The sequence below is a fragment of the Chiloscyllium punctatum genome, chromosome 8 (assembly GCF_047496795.1).
Source record: "Chiloscyllium punctatum isolate Juve2018m chromosome 8, sChiPun1.3, whole genome shotgun sequence".
In the NCBI taxonomy this organism is placed as follows: Eukaryota; Metazoa; Chordata; class Chondrichthyes; order Orectolobiformes; family Hemiscylliidae; genus Chiloscyllium; species Chiloscyllium punctatum.
In genome coordinates this window covers 95,900,748-95,916,466 of record NC_092746.1, presented here as the reverse complement: position 1 = coordinate 95,916,466, position 15,719 = coordinate 95,900,748, and positions in this window count along the sequence as shown.

The following is a 15,719-nucleotide window of genomic DNA, read 5'->3' as shown; positions in this document are numbered from 1 at the left end:
CTGGATTGAGAGAGTGTGTGTGTGCGATGCGGATTGAGAGAGTGTGTGTGCGCGATGCGGATTGATATACAGTGTGTGTGCAATTCGGATTGAGAGAGTGTGTGTGCGCGATGCAGATTGAGAGAGTGTGTGCGCGCGATGCGGATTGAGAGAGTGTGTGTGTGCGCAATGCAGATTGAGAGAGTGTGTGTGCGCGATGCGGATTGAGAGAGTGTGTGTGCGCGATGCAGATTGAGAGAGTGTGTGCGTGCGATGCGGATTGAGAGAGTGTGTGTGCGCGATGCAGATTGAGAGAGTGTGTGCGCGCGATGCGGATTGAGAGAGTATGTGTGTGCGCAATGCAGATTGAGAGAGTGTGTGCGCGCGATGCGGATTGAGAGAGTGTGTGTGTGCGCAATGCAGATTGAGAGAGTGTGTGTGTGCGATGCGGATTGAGAGAGTGTGTGTGCGCGATGCAGATTGAGAGAGTGTGTGTGTGCGATGCAGATTGAGAGAGTGTGTGTGCGCGATGCGGATTGAGAGAGTGTCTGTGCGCGATGCGGATTGAGAGAGAGTGTGTGTGCGATGCAGATTGAGAAAGTGTGTGTGCGCGATGTGGATTGAGATCGAGTGTGTGCGCAACCCTGACTGAGAGAGAGTGTGTGTACAATGCGAATTGAGAGAGAGTGTGTGTGCGATCCAGATTGAGAGGATGTGTGTGCGATCCGGATTGAGAGAGTGTGTGTGCGATATGCGGATTGAGAGAGTGTGTGTGCGCGATGTGGATTGAGAGAGTGTGTGTGCGCGATGCGGATTGAGAGAGTGTGTGTGTGCGATGCGGATTGAGAGAGTGTGTGTGCGCGATGCGGATTGAGAGAGTGTGTGTGTGCGATGCGGATTGAGAGAGTGTGTGTGCGCGATGCGGATTGATATAGAGTGTGTGTGCAATGCGGATTGAGAGAGTGTGTGTGCGCGATGCAGATTGAGAGAGTGTGTGCGCGCGATGCGAATTGAGAGAGTGTGTGTGTGCGCAATGCAGATTGAGAGAGTGTGTGTGCGTGATGCGGATTGAGAGAGTGTGTGTGCGCGATGCAGATTGAGAGAGTGTGTGTGTGCGATGCGGATTGAGAGAGTGTGTGTGCGCGATGCAGATTGAGAGAGTGTGTGCGCGCGATGCGGATTGAGAGAGTATGTGTGTGCGCAATGCAGATTGAGAGAGTGTGTGCGCGCGATGCGGATTGAGAGAGTGTGTGTGTGCGCAATGCAGATTGAGAGAGTGTGTGTGTGCGATGCGGATTGAGAGAGTGTGTGTGCGCGATGCAGATTGAGAGAGTGTGTGTGTGCGATGCAGATTGAGAGAGTGTGTGTGCGCGATGCAGATTGAGAGAGAGTGTGTGTGCGATGCAGATTGAGAAAGCGTGTGTGCGCGATGTGGATTGAGATCGAGTGTGTGCGCAACCCTGACTGAGAGAGAGTGTGTGTACAATGCGAATTGAGAGAGAGTGTGTGTGCGATCCAGATTGAGAGAATGTGTGTGCGATCCGGATTGAGAGAGTGTGTGTGCGAGATGCGGATTGAGAGAGTGTGTGTGCGCGATGCGGATTGAGAGAGTGTGTGTGCGCGATGCGGATTGAGAGAATGTGTGGGCGATGCGGATTGAGAGAGTGTGTATGCGAGATGCGGATTGAGAGAGTATGTGTGTGATGCGGATTGAGAGTTTGTGTGAGTGCGATGCAGATTGAGAGAGTGTGTGTGTGCGATGAGCACTGAGAGATTGTGTGCGCGATCCAGACTGAGAGAGTGTGTGTGCGATGCGGATTGTGAGTGTGTGTGTGCGATCCACAATGAGAGAGAGTGTGTGTGTGCATGTGATGCGGATTGAGAGAGTGTGTGTGTGCGAAGCAGATTGAGAGAGTGTGTGTGCGCGATCCGGATTGAGAGAGTGTGTGTGCGCGATCCGGATTGAGAGAGAGTGTGTGTGCGATGTGGATTTAGAGAGTGTGTGTGCGCGATGCGGATTGAGAGAGTGTATGTGCGATGCGGATTGAGAGTTTGTGTGAGCACGATGCAGATTGAGAGAGTGTGTGTGTGCGATGAGCATTGAGAGATTGTGTGTACGATCCGGACTGAGAGTGTGTGTGTGCGATGCGGATTGTGAGTGTGTGTGTGCACGTGATGCGGATTGAGAGAGCGTGTGTGCGCGATGCAGATTGAGAGAGTTTGTGTGCGCGATCCAGATTGAGAGAGAGTGTGTGTGCGATGCGGATTGAGAGTGAGTGTGTGTGCGATGCGGATTAAGAGATTGTGTGTGTGCGGGATGCAGATTGAGAGAGTGTGTGTGCGCGATCCGGATTGAGAGAAAGTGTGTGTACGATGCCGATTGAGAGAGAATGTGTGTGCGATGAGGATTGAGAGAGAGTGTGTGTGCGATCTGGATTGAGAGAGAGTGTGTGTGCGATGCGGATTGAGAGAGAGTGTTTGTGCGATGCGGATTGAGAGAGTGTGTGTGCGATGCGGATTGAAAGTTTGTGTGAGCGCGATGCAGATCGAGAGTGTGTGTGTACACGATGCAGATTGAGAGAGTGTGTGTTTGCGCGATGCGGATTGAGAGAGAGTGTGTGTGCGATGCGGATTGAGAGTTTGTGTGTGCGTGATCCAGATTGAGAGAGAGTGTGTTTACGCGATGCGGATTGAGAGAGAGTGTGTTTGCGCGATGCGGATTGAGAGAGAGTGTGTGTGCGATGCGGATTGAGAGAAAGTGTGTGTACGATGCCGATTGAGAGAGAATGTGTGTGCGATGAGGATTGAGAGAGAGTGTGTGTGCGATCTGGATTGAGAGAGAGTGTGTGTGCGATCTGGATTGAGAGAGTGTGTGTGTGCGATGCGGATTGAGAGAGTGTGTGTGCGCGATGCGGATTGATATACAGTGTGTGTGCAATTCGGATTGAGAGAGTGTGTGTGCGCGATGCAGATTGAGAGAGTGTGTGCGCGCGATGCGGATTGAGAGAGTGTGTGTGTGCGCAATGCAGATTGAGAGAGTGTGTGTGCGCGATGCGGATTGAGAGAGTGTGTGTGCGCGATGCAGATTGAGAGAGTGTGTGCGTGCGATGCGGATTGAGAGAGTGTGTGTGCGCGATGCAGATTGAGAGAGTGTGTGCGCGCGATGCGGATTGAGAGAGTATGTGTGTGCGCAATGCAGATTGAGAGAGTGTGTGCGCGCGATGCGGATTGAGAGAGTGTGTGTGTGCGCAATGCAGATTGAGAGAGTGTGTGTGTGCGATGCGGATTGAGAGAGTGTGTGTGCGCGATGCAGATTGAGAGAGTGTGTGTGTGCGATGCAGATTGAGAGAGTGTGTGTGCGCGATGCGGATTGAGAGAGTGTCTGTGCGCGATGCGGATTGAGAGAGAGTGTGTGTGCGATGCAGATTGAGAAAGTGTGTGTGCGCGATGTGGATTGAGATCGAGTGTGTGCGCAACCCTGACTGAGAGAGAGTGTGTGTACAATGCGAATTGAGAGAGAGTGTGTGTGCGATCCAGATTGAGAGGATGTGTGTGCGATCTGGATTGAGAGAGTGTGTGTGCGATATGCGGATTGAGAGAGTGTGTGTGCGCGATGTGGATTGAGAGAGTGTGTGTGCGCGATGCGGATTGAGAGAGTGTGTGTGTGCGATGCGGATTGAGAGAGTGTGTGTGCGCGATGCGGATTGAGAGAGTGTGTGTGTGCGATGCGGATTGAGAGAGTGTGTGTGCGCGATGCGGATTGATATAGAGTGTGTGTGCAATGCGGATTGAGAGAGTGTGTGTGCGCGATGCAGATTGAGAGAGTGTGTGCGCGCGATGCGAATTGAGAGAGTGTGTGTGTGCGCAATGCAGATTGAGAGAGTGTGTGTGCGTGATGCGGATTGAGAGAGTGTGTGTGCGCGATGCAGATTGAGAGAGTGTGTGTGTGCGATGCGGATTGAGAGAGTGTGTGTGCGCGATGCAGATTGAGAGAGTGTGTGCGCGCGATGCGGATTGAGAGAGTATGTGTGTGCGCAATGCAGATTGAGAGAGTGTGTGCGCGCGATGCGGATTGAGAGAGTGTGTGTGTGCGCAATGCAGATTGAGAGAGTGTGTGTGTGCGATGCGGATTGAGAGAGTGTGTGTGCGCGATGCAGATTGAGAGAGTGTGTGTGTGCGATGCAGATTGAGAGAGTGTGTGTGCGCGATGCAGATTGAGAGAGAGTGTGTGTGCGATGCAGATTGAGAAAGCGTGTGTGCGCGATGTGGATTGAGATCGAGTGTGTGCGCAACCCTGACTGAGAGAGAGTGTGTGTACAATGCGAATTGAGAGAGAGTGTGTGTGCGATCCAGATTGAGAGAATGTGTGTGCGATCCGGATTGAGAGAGTGTGTGTGCGAGATGCGGATTGAGAGAGTGTGTGTGCGCGATGCGGATTGAGAGAGTGTGTGTGCGCGATGCGGATTGAGAGAATGTGTGGGCGATGCGGATTGAGAGAGTGTGTATGCGAGATGCGGATTGAGAGAGTATGTGTGTGATGCGGATTGAGAGTTTGTGTGAGTGCGATGCAGATTGAGAGAGTGTGTGTGTGCGATGAGCACTGAGAGATTGTGTGCGCGATCCAGACTGAGAGAGTGTGTGTGCGATGCGGATTGTGAGTGTGTGTGTGCGATCCACAATGAGAGAGAGTGTGTGTGTGCATGTGATGCGGATTGAGAGAGTGTGTGTGTGCGAAGCAGATTGAGAGAGTGTGTGTGCGCGATCCGGATTGAGAGAGTGTGTGTGCGCGATCCGGATTGAGAGAGAGTGTGTGTGCGATGTGGATTTAGAGAGTGTGTGTGCGCGATGCGGATTGAGAGAGTGTATGTGCGATGCGGATTGAGAGTTTGTGTGAGCACGATGCAGATTGAGAGAGTGTGTGTGTGCGATGAGCATTGAGAGATTGTGTGTACGATCCGGACTGAGAGTGTGTGTGTGCGATGCGGATTGTGAGTGTGTGTGTGCACGTGATGCGGATTGAGAGAGCGTGTGTGCGCGATGCAGATTGAGAGAGTTTGTGTGCGCGATCCAGATTGAGAGAGAGTGTGTGTGCGATGCGGATTGAGAGTGAGTGTGTGTGCGATGCGGATTAAGAGATTGTGTGTGTGCGGGATGCAGATTGAGAGAGTGTGTGTGCGCGATCCGGATTGAGAGAAAGTGTGTGTACGATGCCGATTGAGAGAGAATGTGTGTGCGATGAGGATTGAGAGAGAGTGTGTGTGCGATCTGGATTGAGAGAGAGTGTGTGTGCGATGCGGATTGAGAGAGAGTGTTTGTGCGATGCGGATTGAGAGAGTGTGTGTGCGATGCGGATTGAAAGTTTGTGTGAGCGCGATGCAGATCGAGAGTGTGTGTGTACACGATGCAGATTGAGAGAGTGTGTGTTTGCGCGATGCGGATTGAGAGAGAGTGTGTGTGCGATGCGGATTGAGAGTTTGTGTGTGCGTGATCCAGATTGAGAGAGAGTGTGTTTACGCGATGCGGATTGAGAGAGAGTGTGTTTGCGCGATGCGGATTGAGAGAGAGTGTGTGTGCGATGCGGATTGAGAGAAAGTGTGTGTACGATGCCGATTGAGAGAGAATGTGTGTGCGATGAGGATTGAGAGAGAGTGTGTGTGCGATCTGGATTGAGAGAGAGTGTGTGTGCGATGCGGATTGAGAGAGAGTGTTTGTGCGATGCGGATTGAGAGAGTGTGTGTGCGATGCGGATTGAGAGAGTGTGTGTGCGCGATGCGGATTGAGAGAGTGTGTGTGCGCGATGCCGATTGAGAGAGTGTGTGTGCGATGCGGATTGAAAGTTTGTGTGAGCGCGATGCAGATCGAGAGTGTGTGTGTACACGATGCAGATTGAGAGAGTGTGTGTTTGCGCGATGCGGATTGAGAGAGAGTGTGTGTGCGATGCGGATTGAGAGTTTGTGTGTGCGATGCGGATTGAGAGATTGTGTGTGTGCGCGATGCAGATTGAGAGAGAGTGTGTGCAATGCGGATTGAGAGATTGTGTGTGCGCGATGCCGATTGAGAGATTGTGTGTGCAATGCGGATTGAGAGATGGTGTGTGTGCGATGCGGATTGAGAGAGTGTGTATGCGCGATGCAGATTGAGAGAGTGTGTGCGCGATGCAGTTTGAGAGATTGTGTGTGCGCGATGCCGATTCAGAGAGTGTGTGTGCGCGATGCAAATTGAGAGATTGTGTGTGCGCGATGCCGATTGAGAGAGTGTGTATGCACGATACGGATTGAGAGAGTGTGTGAGCACGATACGGATTGAGAGAGTGTGTGAGCACGATGCGGATTGAGAGATTGTGTGTGCAATGCGGATTGAGAGATGGTGTGTGTGTGATGCGGATTGAGAGAGTGTGTATGCACGATACGGATTGAGAGTGTGTGTGCGCGATGCGGTTTGAGAGAGAGTGTGTGCGCGATGCAGATTGAGAGTGTGTGTGCGCGATGCGGTTTGAGAGAGAGTGTGTGCGCGATGCGGATTGAGAGTGTGTGTGCGCGATGCGGTTTGAGAGAGAGTGTGTGCGCGATGCAGATTGAGAGAGTGTGTGCGCGATGCGGATTGAGAGTTTGTGTGTGCACAATGCGGATTGAGAGAGTGTGTGCGCGATGCGGTTTGAGAGAGAGTGTGTGCGCAATGCGGATTGAGAGTTTGTGTGTGCACAATGCGGATTGAGAGAGTGTGCGCGCGATGCAGTTTGCGAGATTGTGTGATATGGATTGAGAGAGTGCATGCACGATGCGGATTGAGAAAGCGTGTGTACGATGAGGATTGAGAGAGTGTGCACGATGCCGATTGAGAGAGTGTGAGTGCCCGATGCGGATTGAGAGAGTGTGTGTGCGATGCGGATTGAGAGAGTGTGTGTGTGCGATGCGGATTGAGAGAGTGTGTGTGTGTGATGCGGATTGAGAGAGCGTGTGTGCCATGCGGATTGAGAGAGTGTGTGTGTGCGATGCGGATTGAGAGAGCGTGTGTGCCATGCGGATTGAGAGAGAGTGTGTGTGTGATCCGGATTGAGAGAGTGTATGTGCAATGCGGATTGAGAGAGTGTGTGTGCGATGCGGATTGAGAGAGTGTGTGTGCGATGTGGATTGAGAGAGTGTATGTGCGATGTGGATTGATAGAGTATGTGCAATGCGGATTGAGAGAGTGTGTGTGCGATGCGGATTGAGAGAGTGTGAATGCGCGATGCGGATTGAGAGAGTTTGTGTGCGCGATGCGGAATGAGAGAGAGTGTGTGTGCGATGCGGATTGAGAGAGTGTGTGCACGATGCCGATTGAGAGAGTGTGTGTGCGCGATGCGGATTGAGAGAGTTTGTGTGTGCACGATGCGGATTGAGAGAGTTTGTGTGTGCGATGTGGAATGAGAGAGTGTGTGCACGATGCGGATTGAGAGATTGTGTGTGTGCGATACCGATTGAGAGAGTGTGTGTGCGACGCGGATTGTGAGTGTGTGTGTGCGATGCGGATTGTGAGTGTGTGTGTGCACGATGCGGATTGAGAGAGTGTGTGATACGGATTGAGAGAGTGTGTGATACGGATTGAGAGTGTATGCGCGATGCGGATTGAGAGAGCGTGTGTGCGATGTGGACTGTGAGTGCGTGTGCGCAATGCAGATTGAAAGAGTGTGTGTGTGTTTGTGCGATGTGGATTCAGAGAGAGAGTGAGCGCGATCCGGACTGAGAGATAGTGTGTGTACAATGCGGATTGAGAGAGTGTGAGTGCGCGATGCCGATTGAGAGAGTGTGTGTGCACGATGCGGATTGAGAGCAAGTGTGTGTGCGCGATGCGGATTGAGAGAGTGTGTGTGTACACGATGCGGATTGAGAGAGTGAGTGTGCGCGATCCAGACTGAGAGAGAGTGTGTGTGCGATACTGATTGAGAGAGTGTGTGTGCGCGATGCGGATTGAGAGTATGTGTGTGTGATGCGGATTGCGAGAGTGTGTGTGCGATGCAGATTGAGAGAGTGTGTGTGCGACGCGGATTGTGAGTGTGTGTGTGCGATGCGGATTGTGAGTGTGTGTGTGCAATGCGGAATGAGAGAGTGTGTGTGTGCAATGCGGATTGAGAGTGTGTGTGCGCGCGATGCGGATTGAGAGTGTGTGTGCGCGCGATGCGGATTGAGAGAGTGTGTGCCCGATGCTGTTTGAGAGATTGTGTGATACGGATTGAGAGAGCGTATGCGCGATGCGGATTGAGAGAGCGTGTGTTCGATGAGGATTGAGAGATTGTGTGCGTGATCTGGACTGAGAGTGTGTGTGTGTGATGCGGATTGTGAATGTATGTGTGCGATGCCGATTGAGAGAGTGTGTGCACGATGCGGATTGTGAGTACGTGTGTGCGATGCAGATTGAGAGAGTGTGTGTGTGGGTGCAATGCGGATTCAGAGAGAGTGTGAGCGCGATCCGGACTGAGAGATAGTGTGTGTACGATGTGGATTGAGAGCGAGTGTTTGTGCGGGATGCGGATTGAGAGAGTGTGTGTGTACACGATGCAGATTGAGAGAGTGTGTGCGCGCGATCCAGATTGAGAGAGAGTGTGTGTGCGATACCGATTGAGAGAGTGTGTGTGCGACGTGGATTGTGAGTGTGTGTGTGCGATGCGGATTGTGAGTGTGTGTGTGCACGATGCGGATTGAGAGAGTGTGTGATACGGATTGAGAGAGTGTGTGATACAGATTGAGAGTGTATGTGCGATGCGGATTGAGAGAGCGTGTGTGCGATGTGGACTGTGAGTGCGTGTGCGCAATGCAGATTGAGAGAGTGTGTGTGTGTGTGTGTGTGTGTGTGCGATGTGGATTCAGAGAGAGAGTGAGCACGATCCGGACTGAGAGATAGTGTGTGTACGATGCGGATTGAGAGAGTGTGAGTGCGCGATGCCGATTGAGAGAGTGTGTGCGCGCGATCCGGATTGAGAGAGAGTGTGTGTGCGATGCGGATTGAGAGCAAGTGTGTATGCGCGATGCGGATTGAGAGAGTGTGTGTGTACACGATGCGGATTGAGAGAGTGAGTGTGCGCGATCCAGACTGAGAGAGAGTGTGTGTGCGATACTGATTGAGAGAGTGTGTGTGCGCGATGCGGATTGAGAGTATGTGTGTGCGATGTGGATTGAGAGAGTGAGTGTGCGCGATCCAGACTGAGAGAGAGTGTGTGTGCGATGCAGATTGAGAGAGTGTGTGTGCGCGATGTGAATTGAGAGATTGTGTGTGTGTGATGCCGATTGAGAGAGTGTGTGTGCGACGTGGATTGTGAGTGTGTGTGTGCGATGCGGATTGTGAGTGTGTGTGTGCAATGCGGAATGAGAGAGTGTGTGCACGATGCCGTATGAGAGAGTGTGAGTGTGCGATCTGGATTGAGAGAGTGTGTGTGTATTGCGGATTGAGAGAGTGTGTGTGTGCAATTCGGATTGAGAGTGTGTGTGCGCGCGATGCGGATTGAGAGAGTGTGTGCCCGATGCTGTTTGAGAGATTGTGTGATACGGATTGAGAGAGCGTATGCGCGATGCGGATTGAGAGAGCGTGTGTGCGATGAGGATTGAGAGATTGTGTGCGTGATCTGGACTGAGAGTGTGTGTGTGTGTGATGCGGATTGTGAATGTATGTGTGCGATGCCGATTGAGAGAGTGTGTGCACGATGCGGATTGTGAGTACGTGTGTGCGATGCAGATTGAGAGAGTGTGTGTGTGGGTGCAATGCGGATTCAGAGAGAGTGTGAGCGCGATCCGGACTGAGAGATAGTGTGTGTACGATGTGGATTGAGAGCGAGAGTTTGTGCGGGATGCGGATTGAGAGAGTGTGTGTGTACACGATGCAGATTGAGAGAGTGTGTGCGCGCGATCCAGATTGAGAGAGAGTGTGTGTGCGATACTGATTGAGAGAGTGTGTGTGCGCGATGCGGATTGAGAGTGAGTGTGCACGCAATCCTGACTGAGAGAGAGTGTGTGAAATGCGGACTGAGAGAGTGTGTGTGCGATGCGGATTGTGAGTGTGTGTGTGCGATGCGGATTGTGAGTGTGTGTGCGCGATGCGAATTGAGAGATTGTGTGTGCGCGATGCCGATTGAGAGAGTGTGTGTGCGATGCGGATTGTGAGTGTGCGTGCGCGATACGGATTGAGAGAGTATGTGTGCGCGATCCAGATTGAGAAAGAGTGTGTGTGCGATACTGGTTGAGAGAGAGTGTATGAACGATGCAGATTGAGAGTATGTGTGCGCGATGCGGATTGTGAGTGTGTGTGTGCGATGCAGATTGAGAGTGTTTGCGCGCGATGCAAATTGAGAGATTGTGTGTGCGCGATGCCGATTGAGAGAGTGTGTGTGCGACGCGGATTGTGAGTGTGTGTGTGCGATGCGGATTGTGAGTGTGTGTGTGTAATGTGGATTGTGAGTGTGTGTGTGCAATGCCGATTGAGAGAGTGTGGGTGCAATGCGGATTCAGAGAGAGTGTGAGCGCGATCCGGACTGAGAGATAGTGCGTGTACGATGCGGATTGAGAGAGTGTATGTGCGATGCAGATTGAGAGAGTGTGTGTGCGATGCAGATTGAGAGAGTGTGTGTGCGTGATACGGATTGAGAGAGTGTGTGTGCGCGATGCAGATTGAGAGAGTGTGAGTGCGTGATGCGGATTGAGAGAGTGTGTGTGCGTGATGCGGATTGAGAGAGTGTGTGTGCGCGATGCAGATTGAGAGAGTGTGAGTGCGTGATGCGGATTGAGAGAGTGTGTGTGCGTGATGCGGATTGAGAGAGTGTGTGTGCGCGATGCGGATTGAGAGAGTGTGTGTGCGATGCAGATTGAGAGAGTGTGTGTGCGATGCAGATAGAGAGAGTGTGTGTGCGATGCAGATTGAGAAAGCGTGTGTGCGCGATGTGGATTGAGATCGAGTGTGTGCGCAACCCTGACTGAGAGAGAGTGTGTGTACAATGCGAATTGAGAGAGAGTGTGTGTGCGATCCAGATTGAGAGAATGTGTGTGCGATCCGGATTGAGAGAGTGTGTGTGCGAGATGCGGATTGAGAGAGTGTGTGTGCGTGATGCGGATTGAGAGAGTGTGTGTGCGCGATGCGGATTGAGAGAGTGTGTGTGCGATGCAGATTGAGAGAGTGTGTGTGCGATGCAGATTGAGAGAGTGTGTGTGCGTGATGCGGATTGAGAGAGTGTGTGTGCGCGATGCGGATTGAGAGAGTGTGTGTGCGCGATGCAGATTGAGAGAGTGTGAGTGCGTGATGCGGATTGAGAGAGTGTGTGTGCACGATGCAGATTGAGAGAGTGTGTGTGCGTGATGCGGATTGAGAGAGTGTGTGTGCGCGATGCGGATTGAGAGAGTGTGTATGCGCGATGCAGATTGAGAGAGTGTGTGAGCACGATGCGGATTGAGAGAGTATGTGTGCGCGATCCAGATTGAGAAAGAGTGTGTGTGCGATACTGGTTGAGAGAGAGTGTATGAACGATGCGGATTGAGAGTATGTGTGCGCGATGCGGATTGTGAGTGTGTGTGTGCGATGCAGATTGAGAGTGTTTGCGCGCGATGCAAATTGAGAGATTGTGTGTGCGCGATGCCGATTGAGAGAGTGTGTGTGCGACGCGGATTGTGAGTGTGTGTGTGCGATGCGGATTGTGAGTGTGTGTGTGTAATGTGGATTGTGAGTGTGTGTGTGCAATGCCGATTGAGAGAGTGTGGGTGCAATGCGGATTCAGAGAGAGTGTGAGCGCGATCCGGACTGAGAGATAGTGCGTGTACGATGCGGATTGAGAGAGTGTATGTGCGATGCAGATTGAGAGAGTGTGTGTGCGATGTAGATTGAGAAAGTGTGTGTGCGTGATGCGGATTGAGAGAGTGTGTGTGCGCGATGCAGATTGAGAGAGTGTGAGTGCGTGATGCGGATTGAGAGAGTGTGTGTGCGTGATGCGGATTGAGAGAGTGTGTGTGCGCGATGCGGATTGAGAGAGTGTGTGTGCGATGCAGATTGAGAGAGTGTGTGTGCGATGCAGATTGAGAGAGTGTGTGTGCGTGATGCGGATTGAGAGAGTGTGTGTGCGCGATGCGGATTGAGAGAGTGTGTGTGCGCGATGCAGATTGAGAGAGTGTGAGTGCGTGATGCGGATTGAGAGAGTGTGTGTGCGCGATGCAGATTGAGAGAGTGTGTGTGCGTGATGCGGACTGAGAGAGTGTGTGTGCGCGATGCGGATTGAGAGAGTGTGTATGCGCGATGCAGATTGAGAGAGTGTGTGAGCACGATGCGGATTGAGAGAGTGTGTGTGCGCGATGCGGATTGAGAGAGTGTGTGTGCACGATGCGGATTGTGAGAGTGTGTGTGCGCGATGCGGATTGAGAGAGTGTGTGTGCGCGATGCGGATTGAGAGAGTGTGTGAGCACGATGCAGATTGAGAGAGTGTGGGTGCGCGATGCAGATTGAGAGAGTGTGTGTGCGATGCGGATCGAGAGATTTTGTGTGTGCGTGATCCGGATTGAGAGAGAGTGTGTGTGATACGGATAGAGAGAGTGTGTGAGTGTGATACAGATTGAGAGAGTGTGAGTGCACGATGCGGATTGAGAGCGAGTGTGTGCGCAATCCGGATTGAGAGAGTGTGTGTGCACGATGCGGATTGTGAGAGTTTGTGTGCGCGATGCGGATTGAGAGAGACTATGTGCGCAATCGGGACTGAGAGAGAGTGTGTGCGTGATCCAGATTTAGAGAGAGTGTGTGTGCGATGCACATTGAGAGAGTGTGTGTGCGATGCGGATTGAGAGAGAGTGTGTCCGCGATGCAAATTGAGAGAGTGTGTGTGCGATGCGGATTGAGAGGTTGTGTGTGCGCGATGCAGATTGAGAGAGTGTGTGTGCGATGCGGATTGAGAGTGTGTGTATGCGCGATGCAGATTGAGAGAGTGTGTGTGCGCGATGCGGTTTGAGAGAGACTGTGTGTGCGATGAGGATTGAGAGAGAGTGTGTGTGTGCGATGCAGATTGAGAGAGAGTGTGTGTGTGAGATTGTGTGATACGGATTGAGAGAGTGTATGCGCAATGCGGATTGAGAGAGCGTATGTGCAATGAGGATTGAGAGATTGTGTGCGCGATGGAGACTGAGAGTGTGTGTGTGCAATGCGGATTGTGAGTGTGTGTATGCGATGCGGATTGAGAGAGTGTGTGCACGATGCCGATTGAGAGAGTGTGAGTGCGCGATCCGGATTGAGAGAGTGTGAGTGCGCAATGCGGAATGAGAGAGTGTGTGTGTGCGCGATGCGGATTGAGAGTGTGTGTGTGTGTGTGCGATGCAGATTGAGAGAGAGTGTGCACGATGCGGATTGAGAGAGTGTGTATGCACGATGCCATTTGAGTGATTGTTGATACAGATTGAGAGAGTGAATGCACGATGCGGATTGAGAAAGCGTGTGTGCGATTAGGATTGAGAGAGTGTGTGTGCGATGCGGATTATGAGTGTGTGTGTGCGATGCGGATTGTGTGAGTGTGTGTGCGATACGGATTGAGAGAGTGTGTGCGCGATGCCGATTGAGAGAGTGTGTGTGCCATGCGGATTGAGAGAGTGTGTGTGTGATGTGGATTGTGAGTGTGTATGTGCACGATGCGGATTGAGAGAGTGTGTGTGCGATGCGGATTGAGAGAGTGTGTGTGTGATGTGGATTGTGAGTGTGTGTGTGCGATGCGGATTGAGAGAGTGTGTGTGCGTGATCCGGATTGAGAGAGTGTGTGTGTATTGTGGATTGAGAGATTGTGTGTGCGATGCGGACTGAGAGTGTGTGTGTGTGATGTGGATTGTGAGTGTGTATGTGCACGATGCGGATTGAGAGAGTGTGTGTGCGATGCGGATTGAGAGAGTGTGTGAGCGCGATCCGGACTGAGAGATAGTGTGTGTACGATGCGGATTGAGAGTATGTGTGTGCAATGCGGATTGAGTGTGTGTGTGTGCGATGCCGATTGAGAGAGTGTGAGTGTGCGATGCCGATTGAGAGAGTGTGTGTGCGTGATCCGGATTGAGAGAGAGTGTATGTGCGATGCGGATTGAGAGCGAGTGTGTGTGCGCGATGCGGATTGAGAGAGTGTGTGTGCGCGATCCAGACTGAGAGAGAGTGTGTGCGATACTGATTGAGAGAGTGTGTGTTTGCAATGCCGATTGAGAGAGTGTGTGTGCGCGATGCGGATTGAGAGTATGTGTGCGCGATACGGATTGTGAGTGTGTGTGTGCGATGCGGATTGAGAGAGTGTGTGTGCGCGATGTGAATTGAGACATTGTGTGTGTGCGATGCGGATTGAGAGAGTGTGTGAGCGCGATCCGGACTGAGAGATAGTGTGTGTACGATGCGAATTGAGAGTATGTGTGTGCAATGCGGATTGAGTGTGTGAGTGTGCGATGCCGATTGAGAGAGTGTGTGTGCGTGATCCGGATTGAGAGAGAGTGTGTGCGCGATGCGGATTGAGAGTATGTGTGCGCGATGCGGATTGTGAGAGTGTGTGTGCGCGATGCGAATTGAGAGATTGTGTGTGTGTGATGCGGACTGAGAGAGTGTGTGTGTGTGATGCGGACTGAGAGAGTGTGTGTGTGTGATGCGGACTGAGAGAGTGTGTATGTGCGATATGGATTGAGAGAGTGTGTGTGCACGATGCGGATTGAGATAGGGTGTGCGTGATGCGGACTGAGAGAGTGTGTGTGCGCGATGCGGATTGAGAGAGTGTGTGTGCGCGATCTGGATTGAGAGAGAGTGTGAGCGATGCCGATTGAGCGAGTATGTGCGCGATGCCGATTGAGAGAGTGTGTGTGCACGATGCCGATTGAGAGAGTGTGTGTGCGCGATGCGGATTGAGAGAGTGTGTGTGCGCGATGCGGATTGAGATAGGGTGTGCGTGATGCGGACTGAGAGAGTGTGTGTGCGCGATGCGGATTGAGAGAGTGTGTGTGCACGATGCGGATTGTGAGAGTGTGTGTGCGCGATGCGGATTGAGAGAGTGTGTGTGCGCGATGCGGATTGAGAGAGTGTGTGAGCACGATGCAGATTGAGAGAGTGTGGGTGCGCGATGCAGATTGAGAGAGTGTGTGTGCGATGCGGATCGAGAGATTTTGTGTGTGCGTGATCCGGATTGAGAGAGAGTGTGTGTGATACGGATAGAGAGAGTGTGTGAGTGTGATACAGATTGAGAGAGTGTGAGTGCACGATGCGGATTGAGAGCGAGTGTGTGCGCAATCCGGATTGAGAGAGTGTGTGTGCACGATGCGGATTGTGAGAGTTTGTGTGCGCGATGCGGATTGAGAGAGACTATGTGCGCAATCGGGACTGAGAGAGAGTGTGTGCGTGATCCAGATTTAGAGAGAGTGTGTGTGCGATGCACATTGAGAGAGTGTGTGTGCGATGCGGATTGAGAGAGAGTGTGTCCGCGATGCAAATTGAGAGAGTGTGTGTGCGATGCGGATTGAGAGGTTGTGTGTGCGCGATGCAGATTGAGAGAGTGTGTGTGCGATGCGGATTGAGAGTGTGTGTATGCGCGATGCAGATTGAGAGAGTGTGTGTGCGCGATGCGGTTTGAGAGAGTGTGTGTGCGCGATCTGGATTGAGAGAGAGTGTGAGCGATGCCGATTGAGCGAGTATGTGCGCGATGCCGATTGAGAGAGTGTGTGTGCGCGATGCGGATTGAGAGAGTGTGTGTGCGCGATGCGGATTGAGATAGGGTGTGCGTGATGCGGACTGAGAGAGTG